Here is a 7,514-nt window from a genome sequence, read left to right as displayed (position 1 = left end):
TATCATAAATAGAACTTTGCAGTTGGCCTCACTTTTACAAACGGAGGCTCAAAGCAATTCGGAAATGGCCTATTCGAACCACTTAAAATTCCTCCCTCAGGCAAGGTCTTGAATGATTTAAATGAGCGAGCCAGCGAGCCAGCCAGCTATTATGCGAGTCATGCAATCGATGAGGATGTAAAAAGAACAATATATAAGTTAACAGGAAGAAAAGAAGCAATAAAACTACAAGTAAGGGAAGAAGCGTAACCCTCTTAAAAGCCCCGCGGCCCGTAAGTCGTACAATAGCAGTTAACCGCATTTAGGTCATATACTCGAATTTCTATGACAAGCCACCAATATTCTACAAAATCTACTCCACCGCAAATGATAAAATTCATACCTACCGATACACGATGAGCATCATACATACACATTACTTGTAAGAGGACAAATTACAGTCAACAAATATTTTATTTTAAGTAATAGAGAAGCTGTCTCGTGGAACAGCTTGCCGGCTAATCTAAAGAAACCAAAACCTTGTAAAACTTTTAAAAATTCATTCCTCACTTGTTTCTCCAAGTTAATGATGCTGTCTTGACCTTGCTGCTAGAAAAATTTCGTTTCGTAAGTTGTAAAGTTTTGATGGCTTCACATGTCAAGGCTGATTAAAGTTTACGCCACGTTCTCTGATAAACTTGCGCTATTGCGATTAATTAGTTGAGTCCGTTTGCGGCACCTAATAATGATCTCCTGTTTGTAGCACGTCCTCGTGCACATTACGCATTTTTCGTAAATGATAGCGGGGAAATGCTAAGATAACATTGCAAAAAATCTTGCTACATTTTGATGTCCTTAGGATCCATTCCGATCAGAAAAAATGATTTACAGAACAGTTTCAAAATAGTTTTTTTATGTGCTCTCTTGATCCGGCTTAAAATCTGTCACACATCCATGACTTCATACCCATCCTGCCACTTTTTAGCGCCAACATTATTCAGAAATCCACATGCCTTAGCATCTACGCATGCTCTGTATCCTTCACGGTGATAAGCCGAGAACATTCGGGACGTGAAGAACTGGTTGGCCGTGTTGGGTTGTGGGAAAACAGTGCAAAACATCTTGGACAACCCGTAGCATACTCTTTGATGACAACATTCACAGCAACACAGGGTCACTTAACTAACGTCGTCCTCTCTCAGAACCATTCCCTGGTGCAATCTGTCTTTTTCGTCAAAAGGATACGGATCAACATCAGATGTTTCGTTTGTCTGGTAACTGACAGCATGTTGTGGATCTCTTGGTGCGACTACTAAAATTTCACCCTCGCTTTCATCGCCATTTTCATCCCTTTGAATCTGGGAAAGACAAAAGAAAGCGTTGGAGGTGCTAAGCATTAAAGCTACAACAATGAAGTTTAGACAATGTATAGCACATCCAAACACTGTTTTCTTAAGCTACACGAGATAGGACGATGAATTAAGTCGCAAGTGTAGGAATAATCAGCCTAAATATAAATCGGAATAGTCAATGCAATTTCTATGAAACGCGATCGAGTCGTGATTTGCAGTATAAAATACTATTTACTTTAGCTAATTAAGGCTTGAAGACGTTAGAAACTTGGGGATATTGCGATGAACTCCTCTACGAATCTCACGGAAACTGCAGCTGTATTTGAAGTTGCAACGTCAGGGCAAAAGAAATACCAGGGTAAAATACAATAAAAATTGCGTCAAAAATTCGCTCGTATAAACGGGCCTTACATTAAACTGGAACAAAATTACTTGAGAGACAGAGAAAAAAATTCATAAAAAGCGACCAACTTGTAATAACGAGGATTTCGCAAGGCCTGTGGCTTACCAAACTTCTCCAACAAGTCCGAAATAACATCGATATCTTGCCCATCCTCACTGAGAAGCGACCAGTTCAGGTTGGTCCGAACGAGCATCAGTGCATCCAGGAGACTGTCTCCGTACAACCTCTGGTCTTCCTCATAGCCCCCATCAACTACAACAATCCTTGATAGTCTTCTCTGTAACAGAGGCAAAATGGCGAGGTTTTCAAAATGGCCACCATCGCTAAGCAACAGTATAGGCGGCGGCATTGGTCCGACATTAATTTTCGAAAACATTTCGCGCACAAAGTAAAAGAAAGAAACGTGCACAATTAACCACCTGAAAATGAACGTCAATAATTTTTGTGATAATTAGCTCACGTTAGGCAATTAAGTCTTAACATAGCAAAAGAGACAACATCAACATCATTGCCATTTTGACAAAAGAAGTACAGAAAACTATCTCTAAATAGCCCGATTTAGAAGACTTCCAGATCTCAAACATGACCAATAACATCTCGACTTCGTTGACCAAACGAAGAGCATACTTCGGTGGTGGCCTCACCCCTCAAACGGCGTCTGAGTACAAAGGTCAGATACTGTGCTCTAGTGGGTTGTCCATGAGCAATCGGGTCTCTAACCAGTTATATTTATACCATCTACTGACGTTCCACAATTTACTTGACTCTGAGGATGAGTTTAGTTAGAGCACTAACTGTAGACACTTTCCAGGTCTAATTGGAATCGAATTGTGAACGGAAGGTTAACCTGATCTCCTACCTTGCTAGCTTCTCACAAAAACCGGGCTTTTCTGCACCTGTGTCAATAAGAGCGATGAAGGCGAGCACGTAGTGAATGACAAAGAAACTTATCACTCCAATTTCAGTAGGTGCTACCACGCAGTTACAACGGTAAAGTGCTGCCGCGACGACCAAGGGAACACCGCGAACCATGTGCACTAGGCATGGAAGTAAAAGCTGTCGAGAAAGAAACGTTGAATGGTTATATTACGAAGGAGCATTGGTTTATCGCAGAACCTGCTAGTAGATTTGAATATTAGCTTTATTGTAGTGATATTGGCTTGTGTAGTGGTTAGATTACTAATGACAGAGTTTTCTCCGCCGGTCTCTCGTTTGGTTGGGAAATGTTGTGAGGGAGGATTTGAATAACGACTAGTAAAATGAAATTGATGGAGATCTTTAGGTTGTTCACCATGGACCAAAACTTTGATTGAATCTTTACGTCCTAATAAAGTTGAAGTTGAAGGCTTTTTTGGCCAGCCGAAATATAGTACACTCTAAAACGTACAAAGACTGCGTACCATTTTGAAGTTAAATCTCCAACCGTAAAACAGCAATTTTGGTTGATGGAAAAGTAGTAGCAATGAAAGACCTGGAATCAGTTCAAAAGCGCAAAACTTAAGCAGAGAACATCTTTTTCCATTTGGGACGTCCTAAACGGGAAAACGGGACTTCTTTTTCAGACGTTCTGTATATTTCGGAAATTTTGCTGCTGAGCGAATTAAAACAGCATGTTCCATTTTTTTCCCAACCAAAATCACCGGATTTTTTTTCTTTACTTTCTGTTTGCTTGTTTGGTTATTTGTTTGTTTGTTGGTCGTTGGTAGGCAACCCTAATGTTCATTTCTAATTTTCTTAAGCAATGAAAATCTTCATCAAACAACTTGCATTTAGTGCCAGACTTTCGTTTTTCACTCCTTTCATGTCACTTATCATGGTGGCGCCCATTTGGAATCCAAGGATGGTGTGAAGACGACTCAATACTTCAATGGCGTGGTCATATTTTCCCATACGAGTCGCGAGCGCTGCTGCAGATGTCGCCAAAGCGTCTGATAACATCACATCCTCAGGTTCCAGTTTCCCTTCGAACTGCTTCTTGCTTGGGTCGCGGTCAAGACCCTCGATCCCCGAGGGTGACATGATCAAAAGCGAATACTTTTTCTTGCCCTCGTGACTTCTCCAACGGTTTACTACGATGTTGGATAAGTACTCGGGTTTTATTCCTTTCAGATCTGCGAATGTCAATGGTTTTGAGTTGACTGCACTCTCTTGCTCATTCCGTGACACACAAGTCCAAAGTGGGCAGATGTGCCGAAGGTTGATCCCTGAGCATCCAGTTCGCCCTTTGCCTTCTTTGTGATAAAACGATCTTTGCAGTCTCCACCTTTGGAAAAATGTTAATAGTATTAACTTGTTAATTCAGGATCTAAAAAACATTCTGTCTCTTTTTCTCAAAAAGTTGCCTTTTTACCCTTTTCGCACGGTCCCATGTCATGAAATCGTGGAAACTGACATTGTTGATGGTGAAAACGTTTTGCTTACCTATTGTAAACATGCACGATTGTTTCATGCAATGAAGCCACAATGGGGACAATCCATAGAACAATCCCAGAGGCAAAGAGCAGACGATTAAATAGCAGTTCGGAGTACGCAACACCTAACAATTTATCTTCGTACACTTTCCAGTAAATGAAATAAGAATACAAATAGATTATCAAGACGTAAGATGTCTTTTTGTGGAGCAGTGGGAGAACAATCCACACAATGACGAAGATTGGCACAAAAAGAAGCTGTGCCCACAGAGGAATATTGAAGAGGAAGTCCTGAGAAGCGAACGGGATAAACGTGAGTGCTAGAAAAATAAAGAATGTATATTGAGTCATGCGCAAGAAATAACGAAAACGTGGGTTTACATGCTTTATCCGTACAAGGGTATAAGATGTAATGAAGATGATGAACAAAATGGCGAATAGAATGAGAAGATAAGACGCTTCAGTTCCTTGTCGCAAAAGACAATGCTCGCTGATGGCCTGTAAGGCAGCTCTCTGATCAGGCATCAAAGAACTTTTTTTTCCAGATATGGCAGCTGCTTCGGAACCAGATTTTCCAGTTGAAGCTGCTGCAACGACATTGCGATAAGATTTGCGTCGTAAGAACTTCCCAAAGATGAAGTCGATGATGAAGGCCACTGGGCATGCGTAGGATCCCCATATGATGATTGGTTGGAAGAAGGTCACCAAAAGAGCAATTCCAGATAGAATTATAGTGTCAAAAATTCCCTAAATAGGATTGTTCCAGTCACACAGGTATCCTGCCTTTTGCTTCATGTTCTCGAAAATGTCGCCGTGCCAGTCATGTTGTCCTTCACCGTCTTTCCTTTCCATTCTTGCCTTCCCTTCCTCTCGATATCTCCAGTCTAGGAAGGCTGTACCTGTGTAACCGCCCCCCTGAAACGCAGCTCAGGTAGTCCACCGTAGCTCTCCGCTCGAGTAGTCTGCGCAGGACTCCTGAACAGAACGCCGCTGACCGTATGCCACCGCCAGAAAAAGCCAAGCCAGTGCTAGCGCTAGCCATGGATACTACAGAGTGAGAATATATAATCGATTGCTGTTAACTATATATAAGAGAGCCTGCAAAGATACTCTTTTTCTTCCTTTCTTCGTGAGTCTGTCGACACAAAAGGTGAGAAACATTTGCAATTTTGCAGGGCCTCAAGTTTTCCTTGAACGTGTACATGTTTAAAAAATTGACAAGCGTATAAAGTCACCTGCAGCTTATAATGTGGAAACAGTTAAGCTGAAGCAACAATAATTCATCCACGACTGACGAATATTTTTAACCGAATTTTTCAATTTGCTACTGAAGAAAATAAATTTATATCAATCAATTTCTGTTTTTCCTTTATTCTTACGTAGTAATATCATGAGGAAGAGTACAAGAGGCTGTCCTTTGACGATTGACAAGGAGCACACGAAGTCGACCTTCGACTTTCGGTCTTCTTGATTGCAACCCGAAACAGTATCTAGGGTCATTGCCTGTGCCAAGTTACCTGCATCTGATCCTGGGGCGAGAAGCTTGCATGCGAATGTAAGAAGGTAAGCAGCCTGATCTCTGCGCGGTGGTCATTGACAACAGAGTGAAAGCTTTCCAGTGAAAGATTTCATTCAGTTTAGGAAATATCGGAGCCTTTGTAAACGTCAAGTAAAAAAGGTGTTGAACACCCGCTGTTCTTTCGAATGAGAAATTAGCTTCAGTTTCTAAAGGCGCGAAAAGTAATTTCTTTATAATTTCCTCCATTTGTTAAGCTTACGCAAGTGAAACTGTGTTGTCGAAATACTATTGGCTACGGGTCTTATATGACAAATGTTCTTTGGTAAAAACTCTTGAGTTCTGCCTGTCTGAGAATGAGTCAAGATCTGCAATAAACGCTACGTTCCTGTGAAGAAAATCTGGTTCACTTGATGTAAAAAGATCTCGGAAGGTAGCAGGGCACCCCTCGCTCAGCCACAGAGCCAAATTCCCCAAAAGCACCTGTTACACCAGTCTTGGCGCAAAGAATACCGTGGGCAAAAGTGAGAAAAACTAAAGATGACCCGATATGGCAAATATTTTAAAATGCTAGTATGTTAATTGTAGATTCGAATTATATTACTTTATGTGAAAACTTGTGTTTGAAAAGGTCAGATACCGTATTTATTCGATTAACCGCCCAACCTTCGAATAAGCGTCTACCTCAAATAAGCGCCTACCCTGAAAGCCCAAAAAGTAAATAAGCACCCAACCTCAAAAAAAGAGCCCGCCCTAACTCCCCTCCCAACAAAAACAACACTCTATACGTCGATCCCAGCTTGAAGTAAGAGGAGAGTCAGTTGTATTCCAAAATTGGTTTAGATGCGATAGTCAATGAACTTTAATATTGTTTATGGCTTGTTTATGTTAGCTTTTGCACTTTGCTTTGTCTTGTTGAAGCGAAATAAACTTGTTTTCCTTTCTTTTGTTATTCTCTAAAAATGTCTTCGCTTGCGGAAAATGTTGGGAAAATAATAAGCGCCCACCCTCGAATTACCACCCACCTCGAATAAGCGCCCACCCTTATGGGCCCAAAATTAAATAAGCGCCCAGGGCGATTAATCGAATAAATACGGTATCAAAGAAGGCTACAATGCCTCCAGTACTTTGTTGGCTTTCTTGTTGTTGTGCCAGTTTCTAAAGGAACAGCCGTTGAAATTCAACGGAGAAAATTCAAAAAGTCCACGGCTGGAAAACACGGAAAGATCAGAAAAAAGGAAACAAATCTCAGTTAAATTATTTTTAACAGAAGAGTCACCGCTCAGGAACGGAGACCACATGCCGTGGATCTAAGTCTTGTTATGTTTTAAAAAAATTTGTGCCACATGCTGGTAGACGCAAACATGTAAATTTGCGCGCAATTACTACCTTTAAAGAATGGCGTATCTGTACGGTCACTACAAAATTTGTTCTCATAAGCTAAACAGCTGTAACACTGTTCGGCTATTAGCCAATTCAGCGGAGCTGATGTTCAAGAGTTGGTCAGTAATAGTACAATGCCTCCAGTCATTGTGTCTTTTATTACAAGGGTTGATTAGGACACCTCGGTAACACCCAAACCACCCGGTGGACGAGAGCATTACAAGCGATAAAATTTGACAACTCCGTTGTATAAAGTTGGCCATGGATATGGCAGGTTTAATTAAGTCAAAAGCAAAAGTCATAAACAACATAGTAATAAATTTAGACAGATAAGAACGGTTTTAATCTTTCGACACTCGATTTAAAACCGCTTAAAGAAAGCTTAAGTGAGTTTTTAGCTGAGGGCAAGCACGTAACCGGCGGTCAAAATTACAAAAAAAAAAAGAAAAGTCCTTAAAGGTATTGATTTT

The 7,514-nt window shown here is 40.9% G+C and overlaps 1 pseudogene across 1 annotated transcript in view; it reads right to left on the bottom strand.

Moving 5' to 3' along the window:
* Nucleotides 1-908: 908 nt before the first annotated feature.
* The window catches only part of LOC146482777 (uncharacterized), a 158,456-nt pseudogene continuing 151,850 nt past the window's right edge, over nucleotides 909-7,514 (bottom strand). The window contains exons 2-7 of the transcript XR_014864042.1: nucleotides 4,156-5,192; nucleotides 3,475-3,997; nucleotides 2,594-2,790; nucleotides 1,840-2,153; nucleotides 1,225-1,381; nucleotides 909-1,122 (exon numbers count right to left, since the gene is read on the bottom strand). The product of XR_014864042.1 is annotated as an uncharacterized LOC146482777 (transcript). The remainder of the gene's footprint in view (nucleotides 1,123-1,224; nucleotides 1,382-1,839; nucleotides 2,154-2,593; nucleotides 2,791-3,474; nucleotides 3,998-4,155; nucleotides 5,193-7,514) is intronic.

The sequence above is a fragment of the Pavona decussata genome, unplaced genomic scaffold, assembly GCF_977016875.1.
Source record: "Pavona decussata unplaced genomic scaffold, jaPavDecu1.1 SCAFFOLD_44, whole genome shotgun sequence".
NCBI classification, from domain to species: domain Eukaryota; kingdom Metazoa; phylum Cnidaria; class Anthozoa; order Scleractinia; family Agariciidae; genus Pavona; species Pavona decussata.
Note: the sequence above shows the minus strand (reverse complement) of the source record. Positions and strands in the feature narration are given on the sequence as shown.